We start from the raw sequence: 17,982 nt of genomic DNA on the forward strand, positions 1-17,982 counted from the left end.
TTCACATGCACTGTATACAACTAGAATAATCATTACCGCAGTAAAATCTTTTTTAAGTGACTACCCAAAGATCTGACAAAAATCACTTACCTCACCATGTTGGTCTTCTAATAAAGATGGAGCAGAATTGTACTCAGTACACTTGGGGATTTTACAGTAACAGTCTCTTACAGCAGGAAATTGCGAAATAAAGATGGTCACTTGTACAGATTCCACTGTGCTATTGCTGTTCTGCTTACTACAATTTAATTTTTAAAAATACTGTTTATTTCCTTTATGACTTTCAATCCAGTAATTTGCGGGGTTTGCTTCACTGTATTTTCTTTATCATCTGCCACTTAACCTTTCAGTTTCTGTAAAATACCAGGTGAAGTCATGTTTGTTCTTATGTTGTAGTTCTGAGACACTTAAGTACTTAAAAGAGAAAACAAATGTTTCAAAGAGATTAATATTCAGTGTACCAAGTTGCCAGGCAAGTATGGGAATGTGGGGCCCTCTCGGGAGTCAAATGCTACCCTGATCCTAAAATGTCAAAGTAGTCCTTTTTATTTGCCCATCATGGTGTGATGTTTAATGTTGAAATTGCAACAGGCAAAGACATTAACAAACGTTAAGCTTTCACAGTATAGTCTGCAGACTGTAGCTAGAAATACACTATCTTGTGACAACCCCAGTGTCTGATTTATCAGGACTGTAAAACATCAAGGAAGTTGGCTAGATTCCACTGAAGATTTTATGGCTGTCTTTCCCCAGAGCTTTAAAATGTGTTAGCTGCTAACTGTCCTTCAAGTTTTCTTTATAAGGGGAAAACTTTAACCTAGGCTGTGGGGTTTCAAATGATGTGTCTGTGACGCCGCCCATGCAATATCTGGGCATTGTGGGGAAATGGCCTGATGCTGGCTCTGAGTGCATCTCGAGACCAACTGTTCTCAGCCTTGGGGCCTCCAGGGTGCTGAGGCCAAAATCTAAACATAAAAATCCTTCAGCTTCGTATGTAGCTGGTGGCTAGGACCAGTGAGGGCACACTTAGTCAAGGGCCCACCTAGTCAAGTCACAGCACTGCTCAGGGCGGGATTCATGCATCTGAGAAGACTATTCCCCCTCTTGCTGCAAGGACCCACAAAGCCCTGATCAATCCCCTCTTCTACTGCCACTTGGGAATAACAGGTGTCCTTTTGTATATTCTTGCAACCAGGAGCCCTGAGCAAGCCCCACTCAACAGCAGCAAAAGTGCAAGGACCACAGATGAATGATGCAAGGATCAGTCTCATTGCATTATGTTGCTTGCAACACTTGTGCATGATCCTTGTATTTTGCCAGCATGGCTCTTTCAATTCTTAATGCTGTTGCTACCAGGAAAGAGAGCACAAACACTCTTGCCTCCAGCTCCCGCTGGGGAGCCAGAGAGTCCTCGGCAGCCCCCTTCCTTGCCTCTTGCTACCACTGTCTGGGAACAACAGGGCCCTGTGTAGCCCTCCCTCCTCAGCCTGCCAGTGACAGAGATAAGGTGAGAGGGGGAATACATTAGGGGAAAAGAGTGGGAATAAGCTCACTGAGTACCACCTCCAAAGTAAGTAGTTTTTCCTCTCATCCTGAATCATCTTAAAGGCTCCTCCACCTACTACTCTGAATCCCCCAGTACCTCCCATCCAGCACCCCATTACTTCCCACCTGGTCCTCTCCACCCAGCATTCTTACCCTAGCCTGCCCAAGTTTAGTAAAATATGCTGCCATCCTAATCTTTGCATACATTTAATTAAAAATCCTCTCAAAATTAGCAACTGCGAAGGAGTCTGGGCCCTTGCTATAAAGAATCCTGGAACCTAGGCTTCAGCAAGAGTCTATAGCTAGTTGTGGGATAATGTGTGGGAACAGATTGGGAACTCCTTTCCTAGATAGTTCCTTTCAATGTGTTAATAAACAAAATCAGCAAAATCTTGTTTCCAAAGAGTTTATTCCCTAGTTTTCTTCTTGCCTTGCTGTGATCGTAAATTTAAGTTAAATCAATGTAAGATGACTTTGCTGAAAAATAAGCCCTGTTTGAAGAACTAGATTGATGGCTTAGTTACTAAGAAAGAAGTCAAAAATGTTCTAACTAGCAGCGCCAATTCATACAAGATTTCATGGAAAAGAGGAGGGGCAGGCAACCAAAAATTTTTGACAATGGCAATTTCCATTCAGTTTAAGATTCAGAAATCAATGTCAGGAAATTACGGTTTTTAAGTTTAACCCATTGTGCGCGGGCTTTTTTTCCCCCTGTGTCTCAATAAAACCACTTCTATTTATTCATCTTTTTATTTCTGTATTATTATTTTTGTGAATAAGAGTAAAATCATGTAGACTGAATTTAAGGTACTTTTTTCAGAAAAGGAAGTTGATTAATGTGTCACTATAAAGCAGGGCTTTTATTATTTATAGTTCCTGAGATTGCAAATTTCAAAATGATATGAGGAATTGTTCTGGTCTTATTTTCCCTCGGATCTACCTTGGATTTAGTGGGGCAAACATCCATGTCACTTCTATTGGTTGTACATCAGTGTAACTGCAGAGAAGTCACTGGAGTTGGTCCTCATTTAAACTGTGGTGAGATCAGTATCAGGCCCCACTTACCCAGATTTACCCCTGTAACTCAGTTGAATTCAATGGATTTACACTTCGATTGACATTTTTTAAATAGGAATTTTCAGAAGACAGCCACTCCCTGAAAACTGCTTGTAACCTATTGTTTAACTTCTTCAGGTTCGGGTCCTTTGTAATTGGTACTGTCAGGTGATTTTCCTTTGCAAAAAAAAAAAAAAAAAAGTACTGCATGATTTATATTGGCTGAGAAAGGTGTGTCAGTTTGTGTAACTCCAAGACAGTTTGGCTAAAAGAAAATTTAGCCTTGTGCTTGCATTACTAGGGAATTGATGTCATGTATGTGAGTCAGACTGCAAGCTTTGATAGGTAGACTTGACTGCATGAGCTATTTAGATTAGCTGCTAAGACGGAGAAACAAGGGTTGGAAGAACAAGAACTTAGTGATAGTACCTGTCCTTGTCATGTATTGTTTCTGCTCCTACTTTCTACTCTAGGTAAGCAAATAAAGAAGTAACACCTTTTAAATAATAATGAAGTCACCTTTTAAATAATGATGGTACTTAGCATATGTGGCGTTTGTAAAGTAATGAATGGTATAAAAGGAGACATAGCTACTTTTGCTGCCTTTTGAAACACTACTGCATTATGGAAAGAGGCACAGGAGAGAATCAGAGAGGCGATGATAAAAAAGGAGAGAAACCTTCCTAAACCACTTGTTGCCCTTTTGATTTAGTACACACAGGTTACATCCATTAGTAAGAAAGTCCGTGATATTTCCAGAGGGCAATAGATTAAGAGCTTCAGTACAGTACACACATATTTGGACTCCTTAGTAAAGGAGATCAGACAGATGGAAGATAAAATTCAAAACTTTGAAAAGCAGAAAATTACAATAGCAATACTCCACGTTCTGTGCTATACATCAGAGTTTGTTAATAGTGGACAAGAGATTTGATAATTTGTAACAATTATTGAAGTTGTAATTGATTAAGAAGTTGATTTTTATCAAATGTTACAGAGGCAGGCAAGGACAATCCACTAAATGAAGCAAACCACTAGACATTTACATATCAGAGCAGAATCTGCCCTCATTAGAGCTACTCCCTAAAGGGAGCACACAGAGTGCATAACCTTTTGTCCTAAGGCATTTCAGCAAACAAGCTGTAGATGGAAGAATAAGAGTCCTGTTCATCTTTCTTGGGAGACCCCTAAACAATCAGTGCATCTGTTTTCACATTTTTCAGTCTGAGTTCTGCTCTAGGCATAGCATGGAAACTGCTCTATGCTGTGTGATTAATTAATTTTTTCTGCTAATGAAGGGTCCTTCTCCCTCATTCTTGACCTCAATGCAACTTTGAGCACTGTGCTTCCTTCCATCCTCATGTACTTTATCGACAATGACTTAGGTGTCTCTTGGTTCCTCCTGTTGTGATTCCACTTTTAACTATCACACTGCTCATACACTGTATCTGATGGTGATTTCTCCTCTGTAGCAAGGCCCTTGCTCTAAAGAATCCCAAAGTTTCATTCTTCCTCTCTTCCATCTTTCATTTTTGTACCTTTTGTACCTTTACGCTCCTCAGCCACCATCTCAATTGATAATGTTCACAGTTGTACATATCTTCCAGTGCAATGCCTTTAGCATGACTCCTTCCTGTTAACTCACTCTGTCTTCAGGCTGATCCATGGAAATTTAGGTTATTGACTTTCTGTGCTGAATGTCTCAAAGACTGAAGTTTGTCTCTTGGGCAGGAGGAGCACTCTCAAACTCAGGTCCATCTTCTCAGTCTCCTTTCCTAATTCAGACTTGCTACTTGTCTTTACTGTCTGTAACACTGGCATAATTCTTAACCAGATTCCTGCTCCTCTGCAATCCCTTATGTCTGTCTAGCATGACCTCTGAAACATTGCCCACATTTGTCATTGTCTCAGCTTCCCCTCTTCTGGAATCCTCATCCATTCCTTCATCTCTTCTTACCTTGACTATTGTAACTGTCTTCTCTATGACTTCCCCAAGTCAGAGCTCTTCAGACTGATGCATGTGCAGAATGGTTCTGCCTGTTACCTTCTTCGAGTGCTCACGTGTATTCCACAATAGGTGTACGTGCTCGCCACATGCACCAGTGTCGGAAGTTTTTCCCCTAGCAGTACCCGTAGGGGAGCGCCGCTAGTGACCCCTGGAGTGGTGCCTCCATGGTGCGGTATAAGGAACGCTGCATTCTCCCCACTCTCAGTTCCTCCTGCAGCCAGTGAAGGTGCTTCAGAACTGCTCTGCTCCAGCTTTGCTGTAGCTTGTCCCCAGAACTCTTGTTTGTTCAGTATATGTGACCTTTAGTTAGTACTCCATTAGCTTTAGTTTAGTTTAGCTAGTGTGCCCGGGCCGGGGCATGCCCTGCACCCCAGGTTTTAAGTCGTGCAACACTTGTAGGCGCCCGATGCCAGTGAGTGATTCGCATGCATACTGTTTACGCTGTTTGGGTGAAACCCATCTCAGCGACCGCTGCAAGATTTGCAAGTCTTTTAAGCCTCAGACCAAGAGAGAGAGACGACAGGCTCTGGGCTATCCTCATGGAGTCGGCATCGACTCCGGCGCGCCGCTTCAAGTCAGCACAGGGCACCGTGGTTTCGGTGCGTAGCGACCCTCCGGCGCCATCTATTAGTTGGCACCACTCCCCGTCCATGGGGCACGCCAAGAAGGCTAAGAAGAGGCCTTCTCCACCACGGCACTGGGGTAAATCTGGACAGAGACTAGACCCATGTTGGGCAGTCCTCAACCCCCATTGGCCTCTAGGCCTCTGACTCAAGTCAAGCGGAGTAGTCCGGCCCGTTCGGAGCAGGCTTCCCCAGATGTCCGGATGCCCTCCACGCCAGAGGCCCTGCAGGTGGCTCGGGACATGATGTCCATGCAGTCCAGAGCCAAGCCACCGCTGGGATCTCCGCAGTCACCCCCGACTCGGTCTCGGTCAAGGGAATGTTCCTGCTGCCGTTCGCCACTCAGCGACCGTTCCATGCGTAGTCCACGTGGGTCGCCATCAACTCCCACCAGGTTGTCTGTCTGGGTTCCTTTTGACAGAGCCTCAGGGCACCGCTCTGCCTTGAGGAGCGGACACTGACGGGACCAAGGCAGACGTAGCCGAAGGTCCTCATCTCGAAGGGGCTATCGTAGCCGGTCACAACACAAACGTCGACGCAGTTACTGTTTGTCACCTTGCTCCAGGACCCCGCCACAGCACCGCTCCCGCAGCCCCGGGCATTGATAGCTGGCGATTCACTGTTGCGGATCCGCCCACCAGAGCCAATCGCAAAGCAGCTGCTACCGGCGGTACCGTTCCTCTATGTTGGAGTCACGGTCTCGGGGTTGGTACCACTCCCGGCGCCGCCGATCTTCCCGGTTCAGGGACAGCAGTAGCTCGTATGTCAGCCTGGCCTCCCTGTGCAGCCACCCATCGATGGGTCAGGCCAGCCAGCCTGCTCTGCCGGTGCCACAGCACGGTGCAGTGGTACCGGGCCCCGTGGCTGGCCCAGTGGTACCAGTGGGCATCGTGGCCCCCGACACAGCCCCCGTTGGGGGCTCACTCGGTGGCCGGAGCTTCGGACCGGCTGTTGGCCAACCTCTGAGGAAGGAGTCGGTGGGACGTACATCCTCAGTGCTGTGCCTGGAGAGCAACCAGGTAGTGGACCCTCCAGTGCTGGTGGACACGCAAAGTACCACACCTTCTTCCTCGCTCTCCCTTGATGAGGTGATTACGGTCCCTCCTCCCTCCATCCCGCAGGAGGACTCTAAAGCCCACAAAGAGCTATTGAAAAGGGTGGCCTCAAACCTCAACCTTCAGAGGAGGAGCCCTCAGACTCCCTTTTTAACATCCTGTCCGCCTCGGTACTGGGCAGGGTGGCCTTGCCTCTCCACGAAGGGGTGGCCTCATTGGCCCCCCCATCTCTAAGAGAGTGGAACGCAAGTAATTTCTGCCTGCCAGAGGACATGAATACCTATACACCCGCCCTGCTCCTAACTTCCTGATGGTCGAGTCGGTCAACCACAGAGCCAACCAGCCCCTACTCCGAAGAATAAGGATTCAAGGAGGCTGGATTCATTTGGGAGAAAAATTCATTCATCCTTGAGCTTCCAGTTACGGGTGGCAAACCATCAGGCTCTCCTGGGCCGGTATGAGTTCAATCTGTGGGGCTCTCTGCCCAAGTTCGAGGACTCCCTCCAGGAGTGTGGCAGGAAGGAGTTCAAATCGCTGGTGGAGGAGGTTACAGCGGCTGCCAGGCCAATCCTGCTGGCAGCGTTGGATGTGGCAGACACGGCCATGTGGTCCATGGCCTCTGTGGTGTCCATGAGAAGGGCATCGTGGCTCCTGCTTTCTGGGCTGTCCAGTGAGGCACAGACCTCCTTGCAGGACCTCCCCGTTTGACAGCAAGGCTGTGTTTGCAGAACAAACCGTTAAAAACTGCATGGCCTGAAAGACTCCCACACCATGCTTCTGACTCTGGGCCTCTATGTTTCAGCTCCAGCTAAACCTAAGTTTAAGTCACAGCAGGCTCCTGCCTAGGCCACCCACTCTAAATATGAGCCCCCTTACAAAAAGGCGTGGGACTATAAGAAGCGTCTACAGAGGCAGTCTCAGCCTGCCCCCCAGCCTGGGTCCTCCAAGGGCAAAGAGGCAGGGAAGTGGTGGTTTTGACGGGACACCTGGGGGCACCCTACCAGTTCACATCCGGGATCCACCCACAGTAAAGCTTCCCTTCTCCAACTGGTTGTGTGCTTTCCTCCCAACATGGTCGCAGCTGACCTCGGACCGATGGGTCCTCAACACCATCTCCCGGGGTTACGTTCTCCAGTTTACTCCATCCCACCCAACCACCCTCAGCCCCCATCCCTCCTGGGGGACCCCTCTCACGAGGCTCTGCTCGAGCAGGAGGTGGGGCGGCTCCTTGGCCTAGGAGTGGTGGAAAGGGTGCCAGCGGAGTTCGAACGCAAGGGGTACTACTCCCGCTATTTCCTTATCCCGAAGGCCAAAGGGGGGCTCAGGCCCATCCTGGACCTGCGAGGCCTGAACCAGTATGTGGTAAAGCTCAAGTTTCGTATGGTCTCCCTGGCCTCCATCATCCCCTCCCTGGATCCTGGGGACTGGTACGCTGCCCTCGATCTGCAGGATGCATACTTTCATATTCATATATTTGAGGGGCACAAAAGCTTCCTCCGTTTCATGGTTGGGCAGGAACACTACCAGTTTACGGTCCTCCCGTTTGGCCTGTCCACTGCACCCAGAGTGTTTACGAAGTGTATGTCGGTGGTGGTGGTGGCCTACCTCAGGTGCCATGGGGTCCAGATCTTCCCCTATCTGGACAACTGGTTGGTCAAGGGCAGCTCCTGGTCACAGGTGTGGGATCATGTGTCATTCCTTCTGTCCAGCTGCGCCACTCTGGGCCTGTTGGTAAACGACACCAAGTCCATGTTAGTCCCGGTGCAACACATAGAATTTATCGGGGTGGTCCTGGACGCCACGTTGGCCGGAGCCTCCCTCCCACTGGACAGGTTCAAGACCCTGAAAGGGATCATTGACACAATCACAGGGTTTCCGGTGACAACAGCCAGAGCATGTCTCCAGCTCTTGGGTCAGACTCAGGATGAGGCCCCTCCAGCTATGGCTTGCCTCGGTGTTCTCCCAGGCCAGAGACAGGATGGACAAAGTCCTCACTGTGCCCGAACCGGTGATTGCCTCTCTACGATGGTGGTCCTCCCCGGGGAACATGCTCCACGGGGTCCCGTTCAGGGGCAGGCCCCCATCAGTGGAGCTGGTGTCCCATGCATCGGACCTGGGGTGGGAAGCCCATGTGGGGAACGCTGAAACCCAAGGTCTGTGGTCTGTCCAGGACCTGGTCCTCCACATAAATGTCAAGGAGCTCTGGGTGGTCCGGCTAGTGAGCATGGCCTTCCGCTCGCACTTGGAGGGCCGGGTGGTCAGGGTTCTCACGGACAACACAGCCTCTATGTTTTACATCAACGGGCAAGGCAGGGTCCAATCCTCTTCCCTCTGCCAGTAAGCCCTCAGGCTGTGGGACTTCTGTATAGCCCATGACATTTGCCTAGAGGCCTACCACCTACCAGGCGCCTGGAACTCGCAAGCGGATCGCTTGAGCAGGATTTCTCTAGCATGAGTGGTCTCTTTACCCAGAGGTGGTGCACAGACTTTTCCAAGAGTGGGGAGTTTCCCAGGTGGACCTGTTTGTGGCTCAGCAGAACCGTCGCTGTCCCCAGTTCTGCTCCGGGGGGTGGGCTGGGACAGGGTGCTATCTCCGATGCCTTCCTCCTGTCCTGGTTGGGCTGGTTCCTCTGTGCCTTCCCCCTGTTCCCGCTGATAGGCAAAGTCCTGGAAAAAATAAACATGGACAGGGCCCGGGTCCTCCTGATTGCCCTGGCGTGGCCCAAGCAGCATTGGGACGGGACCCTCACGAGCTTGGCGGGTGCCCCGCCGTGGCCGTTGCCGTCCCACCTGGACCTGCTCTCTCAGGACCAGGGCCGCCTCCTCCACCCCAACCTAGCGGCACTCCACCTCACGGCGTGGCTGCTCAATGGTTAGGCCGGGAGGAAAGGACGTGCTCGGAAGGAGTTCAGGGCATCCTCTTGGAAACGCCGAGTCTGCTTGTCAAAGTGGTCTCGGTTTCCCCTGTGGCTGCCCCGATCCAGCTAATTTTGGACTACCTCTTTCACCTTAGGGCCCAGGGCCTGGTGCCCTCATCCATCAGGGTGCACTTGGCGGCCATATCGGCCTTCCACCTGCCGGTGCAGGGCCACACGGTATTCTCCCATGCTATGACTGGCCGATTCCTTAAGGAATTGGATCGTCTCTTCCCGTACGTTAGGCCCACAGTGGGACCTGAATCTGGTGCTGGCCTGCCTCACGGGCCCTTTGTTTGAGCCACTAGCTATGTGCTCCTGGTCGCACCTCTCCTGGAAGGTAGCTTTCCTGGTGGCGGTCACGTCGGCTAGGTGGGTCTTGGAACTCAGGGCCCTGACCTCCGAGCCCCCTTACACAGTATTCCATAAGGATAAGGTCCAGCTCCGCTCAAATCCTTCGTTCCTCCTAAAGGTGGTCTCTGCCTACCACATGGGTCAGGACATTTTCCTGCGGGTCCTCTGCCCTAAACCCCATGTGTCCAGTGAGGTGCGCTGCCTCCACATGGTGGATGTGAGACGAGCTCTGGCCTTTTACCCGGAGCAAACTAAGCCATTCAGGAAGTCCTCGCAGCTGTTCATCATCTTGGCTGAGTGCATGAAAGGTCGGTCGATCTCCACTCAGCAGCTCTCCAACTGGATCACCTCGTGCATCCGTACCGTTTATGACCTGGCGGGAATCCCCCGCCGTCAGTTGTGTGGGCACACTCGACTAGGGCTCAGGCCTTGTCGGCTGCCTTTTTGGCCCATGTCCCCATTCAGGACATTTGTAGGGCCGCCCCGTGGTCTTCAGTTCACACTTTCACCTCTCATTATGCGATCGTCTCCCAGACCAGGGAGGACGCTAGGTTTGGCAGGGCAGCGCTCCATCCCAGAAATTTGTGAACTCCTACCCACCTCCAAAAGATATAGCTTGGAATCACCTATTGTGGAATACGCATGAGCAATCACTCGAAGAAGAAAAGACAGTTACCTTTTCCATAACTGGTGTCCTTTGAGATTTGTTGCTCATGTCTATTCCACACTCCGCCCTCCTTCCCCTCTGTTGGCGTTGTCTGGCAAGAAGGAACTGTGGGTGGGGGGAGCGCGCAGCACCCATTATACCGCACCATGGAGGCTCCACTCCAGGGGTTGCTAGGGGCGCTCCCCTATGGGTACTGCTAGGGGAAAAACTTCTGACACCAGTGCACATGGCAAGCATGCACACCTATTATGGAATGGACATGAGCAACACATCTCGAAGAACACCAGTTACGGAAAGGTAACTGTCTTTTCTCACATGTACAAAGAAGCATGGTCACATCATCTTCATCCTCAAAAAACCCCATTAGTTCCTTAAGGATCTTGTTCTAAATCAGCCAGCTTGGGTGAAATCCCCCTGGGCACAATGAACTAGATGACAGGCTGTGGCATATTAATTTTTAAACTGGGTTTCAAACTGACCTCTAATACTGCACCCTAATTACTTGTTTGCTTCAGTCGTCAAGTTTGATTAGGCTTCTGAACAGCTACAACTGCTGCCACAAATAATTGAGCCTACTGCTATTTGCATTTATTTGTGGGTGAAATATTGCATCTGCAGTACCTGAGGGTGTTTGGGAAAATTTAGATCTAAATGTCCAAATAGAAGTGCAGCTCAAAAATCCAGTCCCAATGGGCAACAAAAGATTTATTGGTTTCTGTGTGAATCTAAAGGAATACGGTTCTGTGGCAGACTTGGAGCAGCAGTGTAATAAACTAAGAATACTGATATGTAATAATTCTGTGAATACAGTATGTGACCTAGTCAGTGAAGAGAGGTTACTGTATAGTTATATTGCATTATTAGACTACTCTGAGTGAATTTATTGATCTAGCTTCATAGGGGTACTGTTGGAGAAACAAGCAGGAAGGCAACACAATGACTCCCAGATAAGAAAACTCCAATGTGCACTTGAAATACTGTTATAAGAATTGGCCAAAATAGTTGCAACAGGATCCAGTCTAGGAGATTCCTTCCCATCATGGTGTGATTCAGGAGGGCTAAGGAAAAGCTCTGACAAAGAAACCCCTTGAAAACCTTGCTTTTTTACATTATAACAAACAAGTACCATCATTGCTAGTTATCAGGCCTTAGCTAAAACCAGATGAAACAGTGAAATCTGCTCTCTTTGTGATTTTCTTCTGGTCTACCTTTGCCATATTTCTGCCTAACTACTGGACTAAGCAATTATTTATAATAAACTAAACAAACCAGTTATTTACTGCACTTGGGGTACCCAATTAATGTCAGTGGGGAAAACTTTTAGCTTCGAAAATCCTACATCCTGTGTCCAGCAAAGTTGCAAACCTTGGTTTGTCAATGCTGGGAGTTAACAGATCAGAGGCTATAAACAGTTAACAAGTGACTGGTTCTCAGAGCAGGGGGATGATTCAAAAGGCTGAGCATCTTTTAAAGACACTCTCCCTAAAGGACACAGGAGTGAACTGGTTTGTGAATTAAAGGGGATAGATTATGCCACCCACCTCTTTAAAAGGTCTCAGAATTGGGGGTGTTATAGGAAGGTTAGACCTACCAGGGTCCCCATGTAGAAGCTAGACATGTGCATAGTCCATTTTAATGTTTTAAAATCTCTTTCTCTCTGGTGCATTTGTTCTTAATACATAATAATGTGCTTTAACAGTGCTGTTTGGTTACTGTTTGGTCACTGCTCCTGGAGGAACATAACACAGGCACTGAATATATTAGGCTTGCTGAGGTAATCACAGTTAATACCAGGGGACTGCAGACCAAGGCCAGGTCTGAGAGTGGGAGAATTGTGTTGTTCCACCCTGAGAGAGGTAATAGCCTAAGACTTGAGAGGGGGGCACTTGAAGAAGACCAGGAGAGGTCAGAGCTCCAGTTTGACGGGGAACTATGACAGGCTCATTATTCATCTTGTTGTTCTCCTCCCTATTTAAATTAAACCAAGAATATCATTTGGATTTGAAAACAAAACCAGTTTGGCCACTGAATGGACTTACGTTCTGATAAGGGGAACCAAACCTGAATGTAGCCTCATGGCCCACATATGTAGTATAGCTGCTCCAAAACATACTTATCTCTTCATGAGAGTGTGTTATCTGGATGGATCTTCACTTCACTCTGGAGGCATCTGAAGTCCTTCAAGAGACATGAATGTTCTGATGATATTGTGGCTCATAACAGATACCAAACACCTAGACAGTTCTGTCCTTATGCTAGAAGAACCACAGTAAGTATTGGTCTGGGTAAAACTTCACAATAGCTGGGTAAGCCGACTTCCTTGAAGGACAAGTCAACAGTTTCCCTAAAAATGCAGCCTGTGCATCCAGCCGTATATCCTTTGGCACAAACACATCAACCACTTATTGCGCTATTTATTCTTTCTAAATCACCCACTTACTCATAAGGCGTTATTGTTCTTAGGAAAGCCCCTATTAGGCCTGGCATCCTGTCCAGCTGACATGCTGCTGAATTCAGCTACCTTCATTTTCAGACCTTGAATTTTTCAGAATTTTATTGTTTCAAAATCAATTCCTGTGAAGCGTGTCCATCTGTACCTTCTCCTGACACACTGCTCATGTAACGGGGCTGGGCACTGAAGAACTCCTTTGGGGAGAGGAGGTAGGGGACCCTTCTTCTATAGTTGTGGCGCAGCAACAGTGCAGTTCCGAAGCTACTGTTGCAGTCCATATTGTGTAGGATGAGACGATACATCCAGTGGCAGGTGTGCTGCACAGGTGGTGCCCGTCCCCGGCATAGTCTCCCAACAAGCTTGCTCCCTCCTTGTGCAGCCACAATAGTTCTGCTGCCGAGGGTTTGTCCGTCAGTCCATACCTCTGAGTATAGCTGCCTTGAGATGTCAAAGTAATTCAGCCTTTTCTCCAGAACGTGCCGGAAGTTGGCTGACTGCCAACTGCAGTTTATTGTGTGGATAATTCAGCTTTCTTGATCCAATGTTCATTAAGATGGGTTGCCTTATTAGTAGCAGAGAGCTTTATTATTGTGTACGATTTGAAAATGCCCTGTAGCCATTGGAATACATTTTGATATTTGGTTATTACATCTTCTGATAATTTTATCACTGTCTTTTATGTGTGTGAAGTGCATTTCCGCAATCACACATGCAGATCATGTGTGTGGAATCTTTGCCTTTATAAACATCAAGCCAATTTTTTTTTTCTTTTTTCTTTGTGTGCTATGTCAGTTATGTACACGTTTTCTTGCAGGTATACGGATCAAAACATTGTACTTTTGCAAAGTTATTCTCCAACCTCAACCCCACTCCCCCCAAACCACCCCCAGATCGCTAGATCGAAATTCAAATCCTGTTTACCATGTCGTCATGGTGATGGCACCAAGATGATATGCATGGCCCATGATAAATAGCTATCCTTAATGCTCCAGAAGCACAATAGGAGAGCAGAGTATGTATTCTAGGAAAAACTTTTAAAGCTTCTTAGTCCCTGGCTATGCTATGTCCCTGTTGCATTTTTTCTCTGAAGGTCTAGGAATCCATTGGCTTTGAAACAGATTTACATTCTTGATATTCATAAGGTGAGATTAGCCCTCGTATACTGTTGGTCAGGGAGTATCTGCAGTGATTACTGTTGAGCCAACCCTTGCTAGGCGTGACTTCCCGTTGAGTAGCAGCAGGAATGAATTAAACAAGCTCAGCCAAAGATATCACATGAATGACTTGAAATACCAGCAAGCTGAAGAAAGCCCTGTTTTGTGTGTCTCGGTGGTCAGTGTGTGCGTGCGTGCGTAGCTGCAACAACTAAAGATGCAGCCTTTCACAATGGACAAAAACTGAAGGGGGGGAAAAGCCTCAAAGGTAGGGGGGTTTGTTTGAGCTGAGGTTTTAAAAAGTTTTCATCTTGTGTGCTGGAGCCTCAGTGGACTTGTAGAGGGAGAACACGTAGGTGACTGGAGTTTGCTGTTGCAGACTATATTAGAAATGTTTCTAGCCTTGCCATTTCTTTTAAAGAGGGTAAGTGCTGACTCAGTTTATAAATAACTAATCTAATCATATTTGTTAATGCCAAGGAAGCTGTATATCCACACAGACTGCTTTGGCAAGGATATTCCCTTTATGATTGAAAGGACTGATTGGTAAAAAAAAGAAAAAGAAGCAGAAAATAAATGAGCACATATTTTAAATTGAGCTGTGTATGTGTAAAAGGGTAGAGAGGGTGGTGCTGCATTGATGCTTTGTGTTTTGTACAGAAATATCCTTTCTCCTATCAAGCCAGTTCATTAAATAGTTATAGCTAAAAGCAGATATGCACCTCATTAAGCGTCAGCAGTTTTGAAACAAATTGTTCTGGTTGTTCGTTAGAATATAAAGCACATCTGTATTTTTGCTTTGATTGCATTATGGCCCACAAGAAAGCCAGAGGGTGAAATGGAAAGTATTAAAGTAGAATGAGTTGCTTGCTGCATGAGTCTGTTTTATACGAGCACCCACAAGTCTAAATTAATTTTGCAGTCTTACTGGAGAAACCTGATGGGGCACATTTGTTGAAATGATGATTCTTTCTTCACTGGAGCAGAGGCAAAGCAATTTGCATGAAAGAGAATGTGGAGTAGTAACAAAGAGGTGATATTCTAATGCCTCTACATTTGAACCTGCCTTTTTAGCTGAGTTTATTTTTAACTTTTAACAGGTGTAAAAGTGGTGCTGCTTTGTGGGCCACATTCTACTGAGTGCTGAGCACCCTCACTCTGGCTACAGAGGGAGATGAGGGAGCTCAGCATCTGGCAGGATCAGGCCCTTTAGATAGGAAAGCAAGAAGGTAATGATTGTACATTCATCCTGAAGAAAATCTTAAGGGAGAAAACGATGATAATAAATCTTTGTAAACCGATTTTAAAGTATATGGGCTTGATCTTGCACCATTGAACTCAGAGTTTTACCATGGTCTTCAATAGGAGCAAGCTTAAATTCCCATTACAGATCTGGTGTGATGAACTGCACATGAAGCTTGGAAGCAGGATACTTGTAACTTGTGATCCTTGTTCTACCACTGGCATTCCATATGATCTGGGCAAGGAGCTGCGCCTGTTTCCCCCCATCTGTAGTTATACTTGCTTATCTACTCACTGGGGTGTCATGAAAATTTGTCAATGCTTGAACAGTGCTTTGATAATATAAAATGCTAAGTGGTGTATTGTTAGGTAGAGCATCATATATGTTTGGTATACATTTCTTTTGCTAGAAATGGTTAGCAATATATGACTGGATATTTTGGGGGGAAGTTTTTCATTTTGCATTTGCTTTGTCATAAATTTATAGTTAAGAGCCTTGCACCTGGCCACCTTGCAACAAGTGAAGCAAAATAAATAATTATAAGAATGGTAATTTAGATTTTTTTCCTATACAGCTAGGTCACACAGTATTTATCTAATAATTACAATATTGCCAAGCCGAAGTGCTTAAAAATCATGAGTCAGGTCCCCAATAGCATGAGTTTGGTGTAAAAATCAGGAGTTCTCTCCCCCGCGCCAAATCTATTTTGATTTCTGTCTATATTTGTCTTTTCATTTTTGAGACTTTACAGTGCACTTCGGTCACATTTTAAAGATTTTTCTCTTCCACCATGAGGCTAGAAACCTACTTTTCTTTCTCCTTTTTGCACTGGAAGCTGAGTTTCTCTCCTAATCACAGGATTCCATAAGCAAGCAAGCTAGGACTTTAAGAAGAACACTGATTACTGTGATAAAATCACAAGTGCTGGCAACGCTTCAGTTATTTTACATTCACTTAATAATGTAGTCTGACTTCGGGAATACTTCTTGGTATCTCTGGGCGTGTCTTAAAGCATGTTTTTGTTACCTTTATACTGTCTGTTTCCCTTTCTCTAAAATTTCTGCAGAGTGATTTACAGGCCTAAAAAGCATGAAAATTTCCTCCAACACTGTTCCACTTTAAAGATTGAATATTTGAGACACAATGAGCCAGATTCTGATTTCTGTTATACCAAACGGAATTTACTAGGTGTAAATCCTCAGTTTTTCTCTTGAAGTCAGTAGAGTTGTACCTATGTGACTAATCAGAGTCTGGCAGAACACTTTTTGCCCAAAATATGTTTGAGTTCATCTATGCTAAGGCATCTCTTTCAGGTTATAGCTTTATATATCAGTTCAGCAGATTTTGGCACCAGGAAGTACTGACTGGATAAGAAAGTAATAATGCAGAACTCTTTAGGGTCACATGACTATGTCAGCCACCTGAATTTTGTTATCCAGTCCAATGATGTAATAAATATGTTATTCTTGTCTTTGGTGCTGTGAAGTTACTGGTTTTATTGCATGCAAGCCAAGAGAAACTTCTCCATATGGGAATGACTCAGGGCACCAAGAAATTCCTATAGGTTTATTATACCCATGGATTGTCAAATACACCTTTGCGTATTATATCCCACTGTGCTTCACTTGGTTAGCCCATAGGGCAAGTTTACCGTAAATTACACCCAGCATCATGTTATCTATTCCTCATTTCTGTGTGCTGTTATCAGTGATCTCTCAGCTAACACCCATAAAAACTATCTATGTATAGTGTAATTACATGAATAAACAATGGATTTCTAATGGCATTTTTGAGAGTGTACTTTGGAGACCAAAATATTTTACATTAAGAAGCAAGGAGCAAATAATCACTTTTTAATACATTTGACTGTCATTTGGAAATCTCAGTGCCTACAACTTTCTGTAGTAAAATAGGTAATGTACAGATTGAAAGAACTCCTTCACTTTCAGAGAGCCACTGATAATTGCCAAATCCTGTGTGGTATCAGCTTTCTCAAATGAATGGCTGCCCCAGATTCAGTTTGAAAGGATAGAATACCAGTGCAAAATGTGCCAGCCACATCATTTGTGCTTATTTCAGCTAAAAGAAATACCGTCCAGGCTCAAAACTACAGTATCATAAACTTTAAGCAGTCTTTCAAAGGAAGTAGCAGTGGCTTTGTTAAAAGTGCTGAAGCAGATATGTGAAAAACTCTACATAGCTAATTCCAGAGCATAATTCCTTTAGCAAACAGAAATATGCTCTTGTAGAAAGCAGAATTTGCTTGAAACTTCTAATTCTGACTCAACCAAGGGCTAAATTTTATCACAGGGAAACCTATTAAGGAGGTGGCACATACTTGCACAACCCAAGGAATTTCCTTCGGGAAAGAATCGTAACTCAGGAAGTGAAAATTACCTCCTTGCTTGGTAGTAATTTGCTGCTGGCTTATACTATCAGTAAGGTCCCAATTCAGCAACATACTGAAGCACATGCATAAGTGTCACTGACTTCAGTGGAGCTTAAGCACGTGCTTCAAAATTAATCCTGCGCTCAAGCATTTTACCCACCCTGTACTTGCTCAGCTGTGCTGGCAAGTGAGTAAAGTGGGTAAAGCCAACACACTACCTGCTGTGAGGAGAGAGTGGGCAGGCATGTTGCCTTACTTACTCTTGCACTCCACATCCAAGATCCATGTAATCTGTGTAGATCTGCAAGACAAGTTTTAATATCCCTCACTCCACGGATATATGGTCCAAATTGCCATCCAGCCCCAAGAGAAGCCATTTCAGTAGGTCAGTAATCAAAATGCACATAGATGGCTAATGATAAAATGAAGAGTCTAATATTGAATCCTGCTGTAGGTTCCATGAACAGAAATTTTAGAGGTGTAACAGAGCAAACCTACTTAGAAAGAACAAGGGGCCAAAT

The 17,982-nt window shown here is 46.0% G+C and overlaps 1 protein-coding gene across 1 annotated transcript in view; it reads left to right on the forward strand.

Moving 5' to 3' along the window:
* Positions 1 to 17,982, forward strand: part of MYO10 (myosin X) — a 267,365-nt gene that overhangs the window by 185,001 nt on the left and 64,382 nt on the right. The gene's annotated exons all lie outside the window — the stretch shown is intronic.

The sequence above is a fragment of the Lepidochelys olivacea genome (assembly GCF_965140295.1).
Source record: "Lepidochelys olivacea isolate rLepOli2 genome assembly, chromosome: 2".
NCBI lineage: Eukaryota > Metazoa > Chordata > Testudines > Cheloniidae > Lepidochelys > Lepidochelys olivacea.